General features: G+C 43.8%; 1 protein-coding gene across 5 annotated transcripts in view; it reads left to right on the top strand.

Annotated features, from left to right (window-relative positions):
- The window catches only part of arhgef37 (Rho guanine nucleotide exchange factor (GEF) 37), a 169812-nt gene that overhangs the window by 53146 nt on the left and 94974 nt on the right, over positions 1-21692 (top strand). The window lies entirely within an intron of this gene.

Below are 21692 nucleotides of genomic sequence, written 5' to 3'. Positions count from 1 at the left end.
TGTCCCTGTGAATATGAGTTAGCATTGTAATATTGTCACTACAGAAGACTGCCACATACAAGTCAGGGGGCTGGGAATCCCATTTCATGTCTCATGTACAAGCAAGGCTAACACTTCATTGCATCTGCCAGTGTAGCTCTCTTTATACCATAGTGGTGCCTGATGTGATGTGCCACCGTAATGTGACGTTGTGTGATATACTGATAATCTGCCACTCTCATGCTGGGTCATGTAGTGCTAAAAAAGCAGCAAACTTTAATGCCAGCACCTGATATCTATATCTATTTTTAGTGTGTACATATATAGAACGGAGGCTGTGAGCATTATACCATTGAGTCAAATAATACAACAATCACGTCATGAGCATGTTTTTTATAGTGTTATGAGATGGAGGTTGAACCCATCTGCTAATTAAGACTAACACCCCAGAAAAGCTTGCCTCACCTCTTAATCTGCTAAAAGTATGAATGATTGAAAGAAAACCCCTGGTTTTCACTGTTTTAAAGAAAAAATAGCAATTTGTTTTCCTAACTCTTAACAATGAACACTAAACAAAAACTATTAACAAATTCTAGCTCCCTTTTTCTTAACCAATCACTATTTGACTCCAACTCTATTAAAAATGCTCCAACAGCACAATCATTCAACATTAAATTAATTTAATCTCTCTCAAAGACCAAACAGTCTTTTACGCTGTCTTCCTTTCGGTATTCTGAATCGCTGCTTTCTTCCGAATCTGCTGTTTCTTCCATCCTTCTGAAACTGCTGTCTTCTCCTTGGATTGTCTTCTGATTTTTCTTTTTTTACTGCGAATGTCTTTATATAAAATTTCTTGGTACCTTTAATAGATGATGCCTTATGAGATTTCTTTGAGAGCATTGAGTTGTTTCTTTCTTCAGATGGTAATTGACTCTGACTAATTCTCAAAAATGTCCTTCTTTTTTTTATCCCCAAGACTCATACCCTCTATTTTGTCCAATATTGTCAGTACAATTGGTTTTTTGGTATTGTGGGCATAATTTAAATTAATTGGTTAAATTTAAATCCAGTTGCCTTAATATCAAATCACAACCCCGAGCTGATTTGTTACATATTATCAATTTTCAGCTAGTCACGGACACATGTGCTGTCACAATCTCTCCGCTCAGAAGAGGCACCTCTCTCTTAACGTGCCCATACACTCTTCAACTTTGTAATGATAAGTATATCACAAATCTGCTGTGAGACATGATGCAACACTGCCTGTCACAGATATGGCACTGAACACAAAAAATGAGCTGTCACACTCTGTGGTTCATGCACTGTCAGCTTACTGGCCTTCCTTCACACATAGGAGGGCAGATGCATCCGATAGCTTTTCACTAAATGCTTGCGTGAACTAAGGACACAACCACAAAATATGGCTTAGTGATAAATAACTCCCAGGTATCTCAGGCACTCATCGCATATAATATTTGACGTGGGATGTCACTGATCTTTCATTCAGAGACATGAATGTTTGACACTTGATGACCTGATCTTTCTCAGAGGCCTGAACCCCACCTTCCCCATACCATGTTTTTATTAGTAACATTTGTGAACAATCACAGCTCACCTCTACCTGTACCTATAAATACAGATGTAGTGCTCATGTAGCCACATTTAATGTGTCTTAATGCTTCTGCTTATCTGTTGGAGGAAGAACATACACAATAGTCACAAACATGCACAGACCAGAAAGGAGAATGCCTGACATAAGCTGCTGACCCACTTCAAGGAGAAAGCTGCAGAGTTAATAGGAAACCAAGAGAAAAATGTCCATGTTAAAGGGAGATGGGATACCTACAACCATCTATTGCGAGAGCCTCTGATCTGCTAGTGCCAGCTGCATATCAAGCACCAATTCTTAATGAAATCTTGGGAAATGGTGGTGGCCCACAACCCTAACAAAGCTTTGGGTGGAATCTAGTCAGGACCTGAACAATGTGGGCTATGGTGTTATTTGTGGCAAGAAGTCCAGTGAGGTTGATCACTACTTTGGGAACAACTTGCTCATCCTTTTTTTTGTATTTGCTAAGCAGTGGGGTAAGTTTTTCACTGAGCAGTGACAAGTTACCAATTAAGGTTTATTATTGCTTGTTAAATATCTTATTATGGATGTAGGTTTGCTGGCTGAGCTGGAAGGTTCATTTTCAGATGTTTCGTTACCATACTAGGTAACATCTTCACTCAGCCTCCAAATGTAGCACTGGTGGTGTAGTCCACTTTCTATTTATATGTTTGAGTTTCCTTGGGTTGGTGATGTCATTTTCCAAGGTGACATCATTTCCTCTGGTGATGTAATTTCCTGTTCTTTTTCTCAGGGGGTGGTAAATGGGATCCAAGTCAATGTGTTTGTTGATAGAGTTCTGGTTGGAATGCCATGCTTGTCTCTGTTTGGCTTGTCCTAGGATGGATGTGTTGTCTCAGTCGAAGTAGTGTCCTTGCTCATCCGTATGTAAAGGTACTAGTGAGAGTGGGTCGTGTTGTTTTGTGGCTAGTTGATGTTCATGTATCCTGGTGGCTAGTCTTCTGCCTGTTTGTCCAATGTAGTGCTTGTTACAGTTCTTGCACGGTATTTTGTAAATTACATTAGTTTTGCTTGTTGTTTGTATAGGGTCTTTCAAGTTCATTAGCTGCTGTTTCAGTGTGTTGGTGCGTTTGGGGACTACCATGATGCCAAAAGGTCTGAGTAGTCTGGCAGTCATTTCCAAGTTGTCTTTGATGTAGTGTAGAGTGGCTAGGGTTTCTGGACGTGTTTTGTCTGCTTGTTTGGGTTTGTTGTTCAGAAATCGGTGGACTGTGTTTATTGAGTACTTGTTCTTTTTGAATACACTGTATAGATGATTTTTCTCTGCTCTGCGTAGTTCCTCTGTGCTGCAGTGTGTGTTGGCTTGTTGAAATAATGTTCTGATGTAGCTTCATTTGTGGATGTTGGGGTGATTGCTTCTGAAGTTCAGTACTTGGTCTGTATGTGCTGTTTTCCTGTAGTCACTGGTTTGAGGTTCCCTATTGACTGTTTGCTCTACTGTGACATGTAGGAATGGCAGTTTTGTTGTTTCCTTCTCTTTTGTGAATTTTATGCCAGTAAGGGTTTAATGATGGTCTTGAAGGTTTCCTCTAATTTGTTTCATTTAGTGATGACAAAGGTATCATCCACACAGCGGACCCAAAGTTTGGGTTGAATGGTTGGCAGAGCTGTTTGTTCAAGTCAGTGCATTACTGCCTCTGCTAAGAACCCTGATATCGGAGACCCCATTGGTGTTCGTTTGGTTTGTCTGTAGGTTTTGTTGTTGAAGGTAAAGTGTGTGGTCAGGCATAGGTCCACTAGCTTGATGATACTGTCTTTGCTGATGAAGTTGGTGGTGTTTGCTGTATGTGCGTTTGGTTCTTCTAATAATGGAGTCAGTGTTTTCTGGGCCGCCCGAACCAACCAACCCAATCACCCCGTGGCTCAACACTTTAACTCTCCCTCCCACTCCACCGAGGACATGCAGGTCCTTGGACTCCTCCACCGGCAGAACACAACAACACGACGGCTAGAGGAGGAGCACCTCATCTTCCGCCTGGGAACCCTCCAACCACAAGGTATGAATTCAGATTTCTCCAGTTTCCTCATTTCCCCTCCCCCCACCTTGTCTCAGTCGGTTCCCTCAACTCAGCACCGCCCTCCTAACCTGCAATCCTCTTCCTGACCTCTCCGCCCCCACCCCACTCCGGCCTATCACCCTCACCTTGACCTCCTTCCACCTATCCCACCTCCATCGCCCATCCCCCTAGTCCCTCCTCCCTACCTTTTATCTCAGCCTGCTTGGCTCGCTCTCTTATTCCTGATGAAGGGTTTATGCTCGAAACGTCGAATTCTCTATTCCTGAGATGCTGCCTGGCCTGCTGAGCATTGACCAGCAACACATTTGCAGCTGTGATCTCCAGCATCTGCAGACCTCATTTTTTACTCAGTGTTTTCTTGGCCAGGTTGATGATGATGGATGTGAACAGGGCTGTTACGTCAAATGATTCCATTATTTCATCCTCTTCTATCTTGGTGTCTTTGGTCTTCAGGAATTCTTGGGTGGAGTTGATGGAGTGGCGTGAGTCTTCTACTAAGTGTTTTCATCTTTGGTTAGCTCTTTGGCCAATCTGTAAGTTGGTGTTCCAGGTAGCTAGACTATAGGTCTGAGGGGGGGCACCTGGGTTGTGAACTTTGGGCAATCCGTAGAAGTGTGGTGTGTTGGATCAGTCTGGTTTCATTTTTTGGAAGTTGGTCTTATTTATTTCTCCAGATTTCTGAAGTGTTTTGAGTAGGGCTGTGATTCGGTTCTCTGGTTGTGGAGTCAGGTCTATTGCCACTTGTTGGTAAGCGTTGGTATCTGCAAGTGATGCATTTGCTTTCTCCAATGTAGCCGCTTTCTGAGCAACAAACCCAAACAAGCAGACAAAACACGTCCAGAAATCCTAGCCACTCTCCCCCACCTCAAAGACATCTCGGAAATGACTGCCAGACCACTCAGACCCAATGACATCATGGTAGCCCACAAACCCACCAACATATTAAAACAGCAGCTCATGAACTTGAAAGACCCTAAACGGGCAACAAGCAAAACTAATGTCATCTACAAAATCCCTTGCAAGAACTGTAACAGTACATTGGACAAACAGGCAGAAAACTAGCCACTAGGATACATGAACATCAACTAGCCACAAAATTAAATAACCCATTCTCGCTACCATCCTTACATATGGATGAGGAAGGACACTACTTCGACTGCAACAACACCTCCATCCTAGGACAAGCCAAACAGAGACATGCACGAGGATGCCTAGAAGCATGGCATTCCAACCAGAACTCTATCAACAAACACATTGACATGGATCCCATTTTCCACCCACTGAGAAAAAGAACAGGAAATGACATCACCAGTGGAAATAATGTCACCACCAGAAATGACATCACCAACCCAAGGCAACTCAAAGATACAAATACAAAGAGGGCTACACCACCAGTGCTTCATTTGGAGGCTGACTGAAGATGTTACCTAGTATGATGACGAAATGTCTGAAAACGAACCTTCTAGCTCAGTGAGCAAACCTACAGCCAGGACCGCAATCTGAGCTACAAATCTTCTCAAAAGTCGCTAATGCCTTATTAAGTCTAGACTTGCTTCATTAATATTCAGCCTCTTATCTTAGCAAACAAACTAGACAGGAAAAATTCTTAACTATGGAAGTCAGAGTTAGTATGTGGCAACTGAAAGAAAGTGAGGACTGCAGATGTGGAGAGTCAGAGTCAAAAAGTGTAGTTCTGAAAAAACACAGCAGGTCAGGCAGCATCTGAGGAGCTGGAGAGTCAATGTTTCGAGCAAAAACCCTTCATCAAGAATGTCAACTGTCCTGCTCCTGGGATGCTGCCTGACCTGATGTGCCTTTCCAGCGTCACACTTTTCGACTACATATCTGGCACCTTTAGCTCACTGCTTGCTCCAAAGGAGCACAAAATCTCTTTGCACAGTCCATGGGCACCAGCAACATGCACTCAGGTTCACGGACATTTTCATTCAACGTATGTCTCTAAGAACTGCCATGAGATATCTCTGGTCCATTTACTTCCGCACTTTAATGCTGCATTTCAAGTTCAACCAGGAACTGTCATTGTAATGCTGCAGCAAGGACACTGCACACTCAGGGCATGCACCTTGCCTATGGACTGGACCAGGCTGTATCTCTTGTGTGTTCACTTGTTGTCAGAGTGTTTACTCATTCTTGAGCCTCCCTGGATGCTCACAGCATCGTTGCCCTGCCTTTTGTCCTTTGCCCTCTCAACCAAAATTACCATTTACTTCTGTCTCACCTTGCCATTTAGCGAAGTTACAAAAGTAGGAATCTTCTTGTGGTTGTTAGCAAGCCTCTGTCGAGTCAAGGGACACAGCCTTCATCAGGGGATCTGGTGCAATCAATGGCAGCCTCCGATAATAGTCCAGCAGCTTAAGCAGGGTCAGTCAGTCAGCTGCTTGGGACAATCTGAGTCAGGTTGCTTTCCACATTAAGGCGTGAGTAGTTGAATTTTGGGAAGCCGAACACCTGCCTTGGCTCTTTCTGCTCTATTATGGGTGGTTTTCCTCCTAGAATGTGGAACAAGCATTACAGGAGATGAAAGTGGGTGACACTATTGCTTTGCATGAAGGTTGAGCGATGTCCTGAGTAGGAATCAGAAATGGTATGTAGGTCTAGTGATGTTGCGGCTTGGGATGGGTGATAGCAAGTGAGAAAAGATGTTGCAGGTGATCGCGGGAGTGTTAGAGGTGGATACATGTGGCAGGGAGAAAATGGTTGTGAGCTACTAGAGAAAAGTTGGTGGAACTTAAACTGCCAGAGTGGATAAGCTCGTTGACTTTTGTCCTATGTTGCTGTGCATTCCTGTCAGTGGCTGAGACTACACTGACCTCGGTAGCAACCTCAGACCATGCTGGCATTGTCTCATGTCATGGTCTCCACTGCTGCTCCTGAGGGATGAAGACCTCCTGCCTGTTGCATCACCTTGTCCAGCAGGACCTCCAAATCTTTGCCCATAAAGAGACATGCCAATTCCCCTTTGTCTGTATGTCCAAGGCAAATAAAAGCACACAGGGAAACTATGATTGACATTGCTTGTTCCAGGTGCACCACAAGCTTTTAAAATGGTGCCAGCATCAAGGTTGCTGGTCAATTCCGAGATAACCAATGAGTGGTGAATCGTTGAGGGAATTGGACAAGACTAATGCAGTCAGGGTGGGGTCAGTAGTCACTGAGATGAGATTAGTAAGATATGGCAATAAAACATTGCCCTGCCTTGAGCTGAAAACCTCTCTCAAACCAGCTCTGACACAACTCAAACTGAACCAAAAACAAGATTCAGTCCTTTTATATTGATCTATGGAGCATATGGATCCCACTCCCAAGAGTGCACAAAAACGAAGTTCTGCCCTCAGGGCAATCTCTGCCAGTTCCTCATAACAGGCAAAATAGACATGTATCTCAGACGATGAGATACCTTCCCTCCTGTCCTCTACCAGCCAAGAGTCATTTGCCATGGTGGTAATTAATCTGGAGTAGGCTTGGAGGTCACAATCTTGTGAGCAGAGCACTGACTTGAGCCTGCAGTTAGAGGACCAAGAAACGGCCAAACTCTCTGACACTCTGAAGTTGGCTGGAGAACAGTACACTGTTAAGCCTAATTCAAATGAGGATTATTGACCCAGCCATTAACGAGTTGACAGAGATGCAGAGACAAGCAGAGGATTGTCTGGAAGAAGTGCCAGAGATCATACAAAGGCATACAGTGCCAGGTCGAGCAGAACAAGTACTATCTACCAGATTTGTACCGGGGTTTTCACTGCATAGCTTGAGCTATGGATGCATTCATTCACTGGCTCAGTGAGAAGGAGCTGCAGAGTACCTAACCTCCTTCCAGGTGCCCCATCTCCTGGATAGGTGATGGAGGTGCCAATGTGTATGAAAAAGGTACAGGAGAAGTGACTTACAGGCTTCCGGAGGATTGCCATCTCTGGACACTTGGGTGCCCTGTTGCAACATCTTCCCTGCGCCAGTGACTCAAATGCTGCCACCAGCTCAGGCTGAGGAGGTTGTACCTGTACCTGTGTAGGAGACCCCAGGCAGGCCTGAGACCTCCAGACCATGGACCTCAAGAGAATGTTTGCCAAAGTCATCTGTGGCATGCCAGAAAAGCAGTCGACAGTCTTCTTTACGTTCAGCTCCTGTAGCTGAAGTTGCAGCCATTTGCAGCAATGAGTGCAGTCAGATTTAATGACATCAAAGTCATTTTCATCATCAGTGCACAGGTGTCAAACTTGAAAACAACCGGATACTAAACGTAAATAAAGCACTTTGTAAGACAGTGCTGTGAGTTCTTTCAATCTGTTAAAGATTCAGACAATTTAAATCTCCTTATAGACTAGCTTGGGGAGAACTACTGATCATTGTTTCCACTTACATGCATATCATTTGGCATCAAATAGTGCTGAGGCTGTCATTCTCTGTATTCCTCTGGGAGGGAACTAACTCTGGAAAGTTGAAACCGAAGCAAAAGGTTTGGATTTGGGGAGTCAATCAGCATAGATCAGTCTATCTTCCTCTCTGTAATAGGCAACTGTACCTTGCAAATTGAAGTTTGAGTCATGTAAGCACAACACACCCTTCTAGTAATTCTGTGTAACTCCATACCAATGCTCTGGCCAGAAAACCGAACAGACTATGTTGGTGCGAAGGGAACAAATTAATTTATAATTACAAATAAACAAAGTTTCTTAATGTTTTAAAAGTATAAAGCAAGCATTCTGTTGAGGCCATTGCACCATAGTTGACTCATAGTTGTCATTGTCTACATTACTAAATATAAAGTTCAAATCTACTCACGACATGGTTCTCTCATAAGAGCATGGGAAATGCGAAATAGGACCAGGAGTCACTGTTCAGCACCTGAAGCCCACTTAACTATTCAATTAAAACATGGCCAAACTATCCCAAGCTTCAACTCATCTTTCATGCAGCTTGCCTTAGACCCCAGCTCCCTGATAGTTCAAAAGTCTGTCTACCCCCTCTCTATACGCTTTCAGTGATCTTGTCTCCACAACTCTGTGGAGTAGATAATTCCAGATATTCATTACCTTTGGGAGAAGAAACACTTTTGCATCTCAGTTTTAAATGTGTATAGCCATATTTTGTACTGTGTCCCTTACTTTGAGACCCTCCCCCAATTGGTGGAAGCACTTTCCCCACATCTACCCTATCAAATACCTGAGAATTTAGTGTATTTTAATAAGATCACCCCTCTTTTAAAATATATTGAATAACCTGTTCAGCTGTTATTGTCTGCATCTCTGAAATCAGCCTAGTGAATCCTTTTTGAAATGCCTCCAATATCAGGACATTATTTCTCAGATAGATGAACCAAACTGTACTCAGTACTTCAAGTGCCACCTCACCAACACCCTATAACTAGATTTCCCTACTTTTAAACTCCAACTCCAAGACCAAAATGCCAGTTTTCTGCTGAGCTATGTGCTGCAGCAATAGGTTAACCTTTTGTATTTTATGCACAAGGACCCATGTGCACCCTGATTCCACTGCACTCCACTTTGCTAGAGTCCATCTCCATTTAAGTAATGATTATGATTCTTCCTACCTGACCTTACATTTTCCTGCATTAAATGTTTTTGCCAACTCACTCAATTGATCTATAATACCTTGAAGATTCCTGATGTTCTCATCATGGCGTGCCATCTCATCTATTTTGGATACACTGCACTACACCTCTCTTCCATGTCATTAATATAGATAATAAGTGAGACACTGGAACTGACTGGCGCTGTACTCTGCTAGTTATGTGTCTCGAACCTAAAAACGATTCATGTCATCTGTACGCCAACCAGTTCTCAATCTATGCAAATACACTTCACCAAATGCACATGGATTTTAAGAACTTAGCAACTAAGGAGGATCTTCTCAACCTTTTGCCCCTTAATGAAAGAAATTGAGCAAGAAATCTATAATTAATTCAAAAGATATGTGTTTGAGGAAATCAAACCATCTTGATATTATTGCAACCTAACCCTCGAAGTTTTTCTCCTTTATTTTTGAGGTGTCTTTTGTTGGATGTTAAATCTTTATGAATCCACTGCCGAACCACTAATCTTGGCCATATTGTATGGCTTTCTTTCATTTTGATGCTATCCTCAACTTATTGGTTAGTCATGGTTGGTTTATCCCCTTCCTAGAATCCTTCTTTCCCACTGGGATATATTTTTGTTATTAGCCATGAGTTATTTTCTTCAACAACTGTTGTTACTAGTACCTAGTATCCAAAGAATTTGAAGCCAGATATTAACTTGCCTTAATTACTTAATTTTGTACTCACTAGTGCTTTGATTAATCTAGAGATTACTACTTCTGAACTCTTGCTTGCCAATGTTTTACCTCGCTGCTTAATTCTAACTGCAAGTATGCATCTCCTTTCCTGCCTGTATCATTGGGACCACAAATTCCTACTGATCATCTTCCCCCAGATGAATGTCCTATAGCTACTGTTTGACATCCTTGAGCCTGGGATCCTAGGGAGGCAACATAACTTTCTGAGTCACGTTTTAATTTACAAAAATGGCTACCTGATCCTATAACTAATAAATCCCTGTCACTATTGCTCTTTCACTGTTCATATTTTCCTCCTTTATTTCTGGCTCACCATTGGTACTACAGACTTGGTGCTTGCTGCAATCTTCTGAGGAGCCATAATTCTCATCAATACCCAGAAAAAAAATATTATTCAGCAGTACCTCAGGGTACTCCTGTACTATCTGTCTGGTTCCCTTGAACTGACCGGTGTTTGCTCATTGCATATTTGACTATTAATTCTATTAGATTTAAAATAGTGATGGAAAAAGAGAGACCAGATCTAAAAGTTGAAGGTCTAAATTGGAGAAAGGCCAATTTTGACAGTATTAGGCAAGAACTTTCGAAAGCTGATTGGGGGCAGATGTTCGCAGGTAAAGGGATGACTGGAAAATGGGAAACCTTCAGGAATGAGATAACGAGAATCCAGAGAAAGTATATTCCAGTTAGGGTGAATGGAAAGGCTGGTAGGTATAGGGAATGCTGGATGCTGAGAGAAATTGACGGTTTGGTTAAGGAAAAAAAGGAAGCATATGTCAGGTATACACAAGATAGATTGAGTGAATCCTAAGAAGAGTATAAAGGCAGTAGAAGTATACTTAAGAGAGAAATCAGAAGGGTAAAAAGGGGACATGAGATAGCTTTGGCAAATAGAGTTAAGGAGAATCCAAAGGGTTTTTACAAATACATTAAGGACAAAAGGGTAACTAGGGAGAGAATAGGGCCCCTCAAAAATCAGCAAGGCGGCCTTTGTGTGGAGCCGCATACAATGGGGGCGATACTAAACGAGTATTTTGCATCAGTATTTACTGTGGAAGAAATTACATAATTGTGTTAGAAGCAGTATAGAAAACAATTAACTCATCTGGAAATCAGCATAATTTTTATGCAAAATGCAACAAAGCCTATATTTACAACAAGCATAGCTGGTGCACCATGAGATATAGAATGTAGGGAAATAGATGGTGACATGTTGATAAATGTCCATATTACAGCGGAGGAAGTGCTGGATGTCTTGAAATGCATAAAGGTGGATAAATCCCTAGGACCTGATCAGTGTACTTGAGAACTCTGTGGGAAGCTAGGAATGTGATTGCTGGGCCTCTTGCTGAGATATTTGTATCATCGATAGTCACAGGTGAGGTGTCGAAAGACTGGAGGTTGGCTAACATGGTGCCATTGTTTAAAATGGGTGTTAAGGACAAGCCAGGGAACTATGGACCAGTGAATTAACAGTTTAGCAGTAGTACCACTAGGCCATTGCTGCCCTGTGATGGAAAAAAATTGATTGGTTTAGAGCCATAAAGTCATAGAGATGTGCAGCATGGAAACAGAACCTTCGGTCCAACCCGTCCATGCTAACCAGATATTCCAAACCAATCTAGTACCACCTGCCAGCACCTGGCCCATATCCCTCCAAACCCTTCCCATTCATTTACCCATCTAAATGCCTCTTAAATGTTGCAATTGTACCAGCCTCCACCACTTCCTCTGGCAGCTCATTCCATGCACGTACTACCCTCTGTGTGAAAAAGTTGCCCCTTAGGTCTCTTTTATATCTTTCCCCTCCCCTAAACCTATGCCCTCTCGTTCAGGACTCCCCGATCCCAGGGAAAAGACTTTGTCTATTTACCCTATACATGCCCTTCATAATTTTGTCAACCTCTATAAGGTCACCCCACAGCCTCCGACGCTCCAGGGAAAACAGCCCCAGTCTGTTCAGCCTCTCCCTATAGCTCGAATCCTCCAACCCTGGCAACATCTTTGTAAATGTTTTCTGAACCCTTTCAAGTTTCACAACATCCTTCCGACAGGATGGAGACCAGAATTGCACGCAATATTCCAACAGTGGCCAATTAATGGCACAGCCACAACATGACCCCACCAACTCCCGCACTCAATACTCTGTCCAATAAACAAAAGCATACCAAACGCCTTCCTCGCCATCCTATCCACCCGCGATTCCACCTTCAAGGAGCCATGAACTTGCACTCCAAGGTCTCTTTGTTCAGCATCACTCCCCAGGATCCCACAACCAGGTGTACAAGTCACGCCAAGATGTGCCTTCCCAAAATGCAGCACCCCACGTCCATGTGAACTAAACGCCACCAGCCACCTCCCAGTCCACCTGCCCACCTGGTCAAGATCCCTCTGCAGTCCAAGGTAACCCTCTTCACTGTCCACTACACCTCTAATCCTGGTGTCATATGCAAATCCACCAATCTCACCTCCCATGCTCGCATCCAAATCGTCCACATAAATTAGACCACATCTGACAGGTTACCCTCACCACCCTCCTTGCTAGCTCCCTAAAACAAAAATTCAATCATGTTCAGATTCTACCAATGTAAATTTTTCAGGTCAAATAGCTTGTTTCCAAGTTGGAATTTTTATATCATTTGTTATAATGAGCTCCCGTTGATTGAACAGTTTTGCTATAGTCAACATCCATGCCAAATAACTGATGCATCGGCAATTTATGGAGCTGGTTTATTCCAAGTAACAGTGGGAAATCTCTCTCATGACCCATTTTCAGTGCATATCTTACACATCACTGACATATGGTTTGTTAGGGTCAGTAACGTTATATGATGTCTCTCTAGTTCAGCTGACTTCTGATGGGAGAATGGCAGATGGCTGTTTTATGCCATTGTTTGCAGTATAATGTTTCTTTATTATATTGCTACTGTAGAAGAAAGGACAGTAATAACACTTCCTGAAGCATTAACAGATGACTTCTGAAAGCCTATCATGTTTAGAATTCTCATACTTTAGGAGTGCATTTTAACAAGTTTTATGGCAAATGTATTTGGATTTTTCTTTTGATATCCAATGAAAGCTTTGTATCTCTACACTCATTTATAAAATTATCTTTTACTAATTACTTCTTGAAGCTGTATTGGATCTGTCAACAGTACTTGTTTCTCAGTCGAGTAAGCTTTGGATTCCATTTTGAGGAAAACTATGGCATTTCCAATTAAGATTTTTCTCCATCTTTTTCTGGAGAAAGATCACAGGTAGGTTGCCAAAACAATGCGCTTTCACCTGAGTACTCCATTTGGATCCAATCTTATGTTGCCTGTTTGTACAGGTGCAAGCTGTTGTACAAGAATATGTTCCTAGATATGTAAAACCTATGATTAAAAGAATCATGCGCCCTCATGCAGCCAAGAATTGGGAGTCATTTACAGAAATAGCTGTCAATGGTTGTGAAGAAATCATCTACTTTGAGTTTGTATGTTGCTTTTATTTTACCTTGTGAAAACTAGGTTACATTTTCCATTTCCAATGCATCTTGCAACATCAGTAACTTCATTAGTTTTATTCTGATGCAATGGAGCAAACAGTACTTTCCTGAATTCAGCAGAGTGTAGCACATTATTGATTGTATCTATGTAGTCAATTTAATCCTAGCCCAGAGTGCCATTCTATTCATAAACATAATGTGCAGTTAATCTGCAATGATAAAAAGTGATTTATCTTTGTAAATCTCCAACATCTTGACATTTGCCAACATGTTTTTTTTCCCTATAACTTTCCCTAGTGCTATCAACTACACTAATGGTTACTTGTGAGTGTGGAGGACACATTGGAGTTGATGGTAGAGAGTCAGAAACATTACATTAAACAAAAAGATATGATCTGAAAAGAAGAATAACATGGCACATGCTTTCATTTGGATCTCTACTGAACTGACAGTGTGCTGTGTCACAGTGGAGCTTAGTGCTAAAGATTTTAATAGTTTCTTTTGTTCCGTACAATGTTCTATGGCTACAGCTTGGTTAGGAGAAAGAAGGTAATAGCAGTCAAAGGTAGAAGGTTACTTAGCTAGGTGACAAAAGAATCTTACATAAAGCTAACAATTTCCTCAACAGGCTTAATCAGCAAGATTGAATGTACAAAATATTTGTACCATGGAAGCACCAAATAGGCAAGTCATTTTGATAGAGATCAATTCCCTTGCCATGAGCCTCACCCACCTTAGCACCAAACATATCTTTTCAAACACATGGGGCAGAATCTTTAGAGCCCTATGGGGAATGAGTGTAGAATTTACACTGCTGCCATTCTGACTGCTAGTGATTAGGCTGCAAAGTGCCCAGAATTCTTTCTGATTTGGATTATTGCCAATGAATCTTGTTAACCCAGCCAGGGTCTTTAGAGCATTGGAACACACTTGTGGGACAAAGAGTTGATCATTTGTCTCTAGGACAATGATAACTGTCTGCATGCAAACAGTTATGAATCTTTGGAATGCTCTAGCCCTGAGGGTTTTGGATATTTCATTTTTGAATGCATTTAAGGCAGATTTTTGGTCGCGCAGGGATTTGAGAAATAAGAGTGCTGCATGTAAATGCAGTCGAGCCGAGGGTCAACCAAAATTGCTATATATGGATGAGGAACTTTAAGGGGTTGTTGCAACTACTGTTGTTCCTTTCATATATTCTGATGTTTTAATACCCTTGTCAGCTCAGTAAGCGCCAATTTGTAGTATGATGGGGATATGCAGGCTTCAGGATGGAACTGGTAACTGCATAGGTGGAAGGATGTGGCAAACACATCAGGGAGCAAATCATGACCACCAAGCAATCATGTGAGTCTGTAAATGGGTGAACAGTAAGAGGAAAATTAGTGTATGTGGTCTGTGTGTGCTAGGCAGTAGAAAAGGTGACTCTCCTAGGGTAGTGGAGCATATCTGAACATAAATCCAGTAAACACTGTGAGCAAAACTAAGGCAAACTGGAGGTGGAACTAAGATACTTTAAGAAAATGGATGTGTGTTGAGGAGGATCAATGTCCTTCAGAACAGATGTAGAGATTTCAACATGATTAGGGCAGAAAAGGGGCACATGGTTTTGGGAAAAGGCAGTGGAGGCCATGCCCTCAAAAATTGAAAGTACCACCAAAAGAAAAGCCTTCTGAACATATCAGTGAATCAGTGCTGTGCTATACCACACCTATCTAGGAAGATGGTTATTGAGGTATGTGTTCTTAATAAGGAAGATCTTAAACCTCTCAGTACTGCCTCACCATGCCTTGCCAGCAACTATAAAGTTCATGATGGCCTTCAACTTCCTCACCTCTAGTTTCCTTCCAAATTGTGCCAGCGGACACTGAGAACATCTGTAAGCAGCAATATTTCTAGATGCAGAAACAATGCCTTACTTCTGAGAGCTGAAAAGTACTTCTAATTTCAAATAGATGGGATCTCATAGGTGCACAGTTTGTCTCCAGCACTGGATATCCATTGGTTCTGGGCATCATCACTTGCATTCAATAAACAGCCAAGGAGTCTCACTAACAGGTAGGACATCCACTCCTTAAAAACTCAGCTGATCTGTGACCACAACATGAGTTTTATTCATGTGTGCATTCACTATCCTAATGACTGCTGTAACTTCTTCATTCTTTAACAGCTTGAAATTTCATGGCATACCCCTAGTCAAATATTATCAAGGAAAGCTTCTGCTGATTACCACATTCTGTGCCCCCTATGATTAATACATCAATTTTCCTCCATATTGAACATCTTTTGGAGAAAATACTGACAGTGGTAAGGGCACAGAATGTACTTTGAATAGGAGACTTCAATGTCCATCACCAAAATGTCCATCACCGAAATGAGTTTGTGAGTCCCAAAAGACATTGCTACTAGACTGGATTTATGATGTCTTGAGAGAAACAACAAGAAGAAAAAATATACTTGACCTCATCTTCAGCAGTCTGCCCACCGCAGATGCACCTGGCCTTGACAATATTCTGAAAAGTGGCCACTATATAGATCTTGTGTAGATTAAGTCCCATCTTCATATTGAGAGCACCTTCCATCATATTGTGTGACACTATCACTGTGCTTAATAGAATAGACTTGAAACAGATATGGCAACTGAAGACTGGGCAACTATGAGGCACGATGAGCCATCAACAGCCACAAAAAAATGTATTGAAATGTAACATGAAATGCCACACAGAAACTAGGGTTTCAACCCTCGTTTGGCGAAGAATGCATTATATCTGATATCAAGAAACTGCTAGAAACACTAGATACTGCAAGGGATATGGGTCCAGGAAACATTCTGGCAATAGTGCTGAAGACAAGTGCACCAGAACTTAACGCATCCCATCCAGCTACAACACTGAAATCGAGCTGACTATGTGGGAAATTGCCCACACATCCTGTACAGAAAAAGAAAGACACATTTAACCTGACCAATTACTCTAGCAGTCTACTCTCAACCATCAGTAAAGTGATAGAAGGAACCTATCAGCAGCAATAACCTGATCACCAAAACAGTTTGGATGCCACCAGGGTCACTTCGCTCCTGACCTCATCACAGCCTTGGGTCAAAAATGGATTGAGAACTGAATTCCAGAGATGAGATAAGAATAGAAGAGCATTAGGTTTACTGTCCACCAACACTCCTGCTATGAGATCCGCTGACCCTGAGACCAACACAAGGCCCAACCAGAATAACGCTTCCACCCCCTCTGTTGCTGCAGCCACTCCGCCCCCTCTGACATCAGCTACGCCACGCGTTCTGCCACTTCCATTTGCTTTGTGGACATTGCCGCAGCCACTTCTGCACCCTACGGCATCATCTATGCTACATGTTTCCCCCACTGCCACTCCCGCAGCTGCTGTCATTTCTGCGCGCCCCTGATGCCACGCATCTGAACACTGCCAACATGCCCACCCCCCCCCCCACAGTCACTAACTCCGCACCCCTCTCCAATGCCCAGGGTTAGCATCACTTCTGCAAATGACATCACCCCTGGTCCCTCCACTACTGCACCCACTCCAGTTACAGTCTCCTCCTCCATCCCCACTCCAAGCCCTATACCAGGTCCAAGCTCCCAGCCCTGCCAAGTTTTCACCATCCCCACAGACCTCCACCTCACTGAGGATAAACGATCAGTCCTCAGCAAAAGCCTTACCTTCATCCCTCCGCTCCTGGATCAATGAATTCAACAGGCGTGGTGACTTCGAACAATTTTTCCACCGTCTCCACCTCTGAGGTTATTTTTTCCATCAAGTCTCCCACCAAGGACACCTTCCTCCATCTCCAACAAACCTCATCCACCTGGGCACCCTGTGCCAGTCTGTTACCTGCCCTTGATCTCTTTATTTCCTACTGCCGCCATGACATTGACTGCCTCAATCTGTTGACCCCCGTCCCCCCGCCCACTCCAATCTCTCATCCTCACAACGCATAGACCTCCACTCCCTCTGCTCCAACCCCAACCTCACCATCAAACCAGCAGTCAAGAGAGGTGCAGTGGTAGTTTGGCACACTGATCTCTACACCGCTGAAGCTAGGCACCAACTTGAAGACAACTCCTTCTACTGACCCCTCTACCACGACCTTACCTCCCATCACCAAGCCATCATCTCCCAGACCATACAAAACTTCATCACCTCAGGGGAGCTCCCACCCACAGCTTCCAAACCCAAAGTTTAGGAACCCCTCACCGCCCAGTTCTACCTTCTACCCAAGATGCACAAGCCGGTTTACCCCGGCCGACACATTGTCTCAGCCTGCTCCTGTCCCACCGAATTCATCTCCACATACCTTGATTTTGTCCAATCCCCCCTCCTCAGCCCAGGAACTTCCCACATACATTCGGGAAACCATCCAGGCCCTCCACCTCTTCCAAGACTTTCGTTTCCCTAGGCCCCAGTACCTCATCTTCACCTTCCACTGACACTCTAATTCTATTTGCTGAACTGGTCCTCACCCTCAATAATTTCTCCTTCGAATCCTCTCACTTCCTCCAGATGAAAGGGGTAGACATGGGCACCCGCATGGTCCCCAGCTATACCTGTCTCTTTGTTGGCTATGGGAACAGTCTATCTTCTGCAGTTACATCGGCACCACTCACCACCTTTGCCTCTGCTACATTGATGACTGCTTCAGCGCTGCCTCGTGTTCCCATGAGGAAGTTGAACAGTTCATCAACACATTCCACCTAGATCATCTCTGACCCCTCCCTCCCTTTCCTGGACCTCTCCATCTCTATCAGTGATGACCGACTCAATATTGACATTTTCTACAAACCAACCGACTCCCACAGCTACCTGGATTACATCTCCTCCTACCCTGCCTCCTGTAGAAATGCTATCCTTTCTTCCCAATTCCTCTGCCTCTGCCCCATCTACTCCCAGGAGGACCAGTTCTACTACAGAGCACATCAGATGGCCTCCTTCTGTAAAGACAGCAATATCCCCTCTCATATGGTTGATGATGCCCTCCAGCGCATCTCATCCACTTGCACCAACCAACCCCACCACCCCCTGGCCGAACACTTCAATTCCCCATCCCACTCTGCCATGGACATGCTGGTCATAGGCCTCCTCCATCACCTCTCCCTAACCACCCGATGCTTGGAAGAAGAACGCCTCATCTTCTGCCTCGAGAGCCTCCAACCTCATGGCATTAATGTGGATTTCACTAGTTTCCTCATTTCCCCTCCCCCCACCTTACCCCATTTCCAAACTTCCAGCTCAGCACCGCCCTGATGATCTGTCCCACCTGTCACCTTCCTTCTCATCTATCCGCTCTACCCTCCTCTCTGACCTATCATCATTACCCCCACCTCCATCCACCTATTGCACTCTCAGCTATCTTCACCCCAGCCTCACCTCTCTCCCATTTATCTCTTCACCCCCGAAGCTCCCAGCCTCATTCCTGATGAAGGGCTTTTGGCCGATACATTGATTCTCCTGCTCCTCGGATGCTGCCTGGCCTGCTGTCCTTTTCCAGCACCACACTCTCGACTTTGACCTCCAGCATCTGCAGTCCTCACTTTCACCTTATTGTCACATATGCTCATGTGAGTGCATTGAAAAGTTTACAAAGTTGCCACTTACGATGCCATCTTAGGTACAAAAGTACCTAGGTACAGGATCTCAGGAATACATTAGAAATAAAAAGTCCAGCATTATAATCCTTCGCACACTCTTAAGTACAAGATCCCTCGGTACAAAATATTCAGAATAAGTTAGAAATATAAAGAAATAAAAAGTTTAGCATTACAGTCCTTCAAGCCGACTGCATGGGCCTTGCCTCCAGTCTGTGCCAGGACATCTTCCAGTCCACGCCAGGACCTCACCTCCAGTCCACTCTGGGCACCAAGCTCCATCACAGCTCGTGGCCCACTGAGTTCCCAAGTTCGGGCTCCATGCACACCAAACCCAGGAATCCTCGATCCCACCACTGTTGCTGCCGATGAACCAACGACACTTCTGCAGCTTCCCACAACCTCTGAAGATGAAAGAAAAGAGAAGGAGAACAATGAAAAAGGAGAGAGAGAGAGAGAGAGAAGGGTGGAGCATATAGTTCCAGAGCCCTAAAGCTCCCTCCCATGCTGGCGCCGCCATCTTGAGATTAGTTTTCAAGACTGAGAAAAGGGCATAAAGAGTGACTGCCCTGAATCTCAAGGCTGAATCAAGAACCCCTAACAAAACTAAAGTCAATGGAAATTGAAGGGAAATATTTTCATTGGTTGAATTCCACCAGACGTATAGGAAGGCAGTTGTGGTTTTTGAAGGGTAGTTACTTCAGCTGCAGGACATCTCTGCAAGAGTTCCTCAGGATAGTGTTCCAGACCTCACCATTTCAGTGGCTTCATAAATGACTTTCCCTCAATCATGAGGTCTGAGGTGGGAACTTCACTGATAACTACACGGTGTTCAGTATCATTTGTCATTCTTCAGATAATGAAATAGTCAATGCCACTTGCAACAAATCCTGGACAAGTGCCAAGCATTGATTATCTCTCTAACAAGAGCCAATCTAACCATTGCTTCTTGACATTCAATGGCAGTACCATTCCTGAAAACCCCTTTGTCAGCAGTCTGGGATTACCATTGACTAGAAACTGAACTGGACTAGCCATTGTAAATACCAAGGCAGCAAGAGCAGGTCAGATGCAAGGTGTTATGAAGTGAGTGACTCACCTCCTGACTGTCCAGAACCTGTCCGTCATTTACAAGTCAGGGGTGTGATGGAATGTTCTCCACTTGCCTGGATGAGTGCAGTTCCAACTTGATACAATTGGGAACAAAACAGTTCACTTGCTTAGCACCATATCCACAAATATGGACTCCTTCCATCATTGATGTACCCAATGCTGCTATGAACAATGTATAAAATACACTGTAGAAATTCACTAAGGCTCCTTACACATCACAGTCCGTGATCACTGCTATCTAGAATCCCCACACTCTGGAAAGAGGCCATTCGGCCCATCGAGTTCTCACCAACCCTCTGAAGAGCATCACACCTAAACCCAGCCACCTATTTAATACTTGCAGCCCCGTACTTACAATGCCTAATTCACCTAGCCAGCATATTCCTGGACAATATGGGCAATTGAGCAAGTCCATTCCACCTAACCTGCACATCTTTAGACTGAGGAACCCCAAGAGAAACCCATGCAGACACAGGGAGATTGTGCAAACTCCGCACAGTTACCCAAGGCTGGAATTGAACCCAGATTCCTGGTGCTGTGAGGTAGTAGTGTTAACCACTAAGGCTACTGGGCCTGCAAGTTCCCTGACAAGTCCCCCAACAAGTATACTGCTTTGGATACTGTTGGGGCGGAGGTGGGGGGGGAGGTTGGGTTGACCTACCGGGGAAACCCTCAGCAGCCAGGTCTCTGGCATTGAGCCTGACTCTGTGCCTAAGAAGGGAAGGGAGAGAATAGGAGAGTGATTGTGATAAGAGATTCAATGGTTAGAGGAACAGACAGGAGATTCTGTGGTCACGAATGTGATTCCCGGATGGTATGTTGCCTCCTGGGTGCCAAGGTCAGGGATTTTAAGGGGGTGGGTGAGTAGCCAGAAGTCATGGTGCATGTCGTTACCAATGACATAGCTATGAAAAGGGATGAGGACCTGAAAAGTGAATGTAGGGAGTTAAGTTGGAAGCTAAAAGGCAGCGCGAGCAGAGTAGTAATCTCTTGGTTGCTACCGGTATTACAAGATAGTGAGGCGAGGAACAGCAAGCAAGTGTCACTGAACATGTAGCTGCAGAGCTGTTGAAGGAGGGAGGGCTTCGGATATGTGGATCATTAGGATACTCTCTGGGGAAGGTGAACTGGAGAGTTACAAATATCCTGTGCAGGAGGTTTGCTAGAGCTCTTCGTGAGGATTTAAACTAGTTTGGCAGGGGCATGGGAACCGGATCTATTGATCAGAGGATGGGGTAGCTTGTGAACAGACAGACGCAACGTGAAGAGAGTCTGTGAGGACTGATAGACAGTTGATAGGGCAAAGTTAAGTCAGTGTGATGGGTTTGAGTGTGTCTATTTTAATGCAAGAAATGTCAGGAATAAGAGTGATGAACTTAGAGAATGGGTCAGTACTTGGAGCTACGATGTGGTGACCATTATGGAGACTTGAATATCACAGGGGCTGGAATGGTTGTTGGATATTCCAGAGTTTAAATATTTCAAAAGGAGTAGGGAGGGAGATAAAAGAGGTGGGGAGTTACATTGCTAATCAAGGATAG

The sequence above is a fragment of the Hemiscyllium ocellatum genome, chromosome 16 (genome assembly GCF_020745735.1).
Source record: "Hemiscyllium ocellatum isolate sHemOce1 chromosome 16, sHemOce1.pat.X.cur, whole genome shotgun sequence".
In the NCBI taxonomy this organism is placed as follows: domain Eukaryota; kingdom Metazoa; phylum Chordata; class Chondrichthyes; order Orectolobiformes; family Hemiscylliidae; genus Hemiscyllium; species Hemiscyllium ocellatum.
This window is presented reverse-complemented; position numbering and strand designations above follow the sequence as displayed.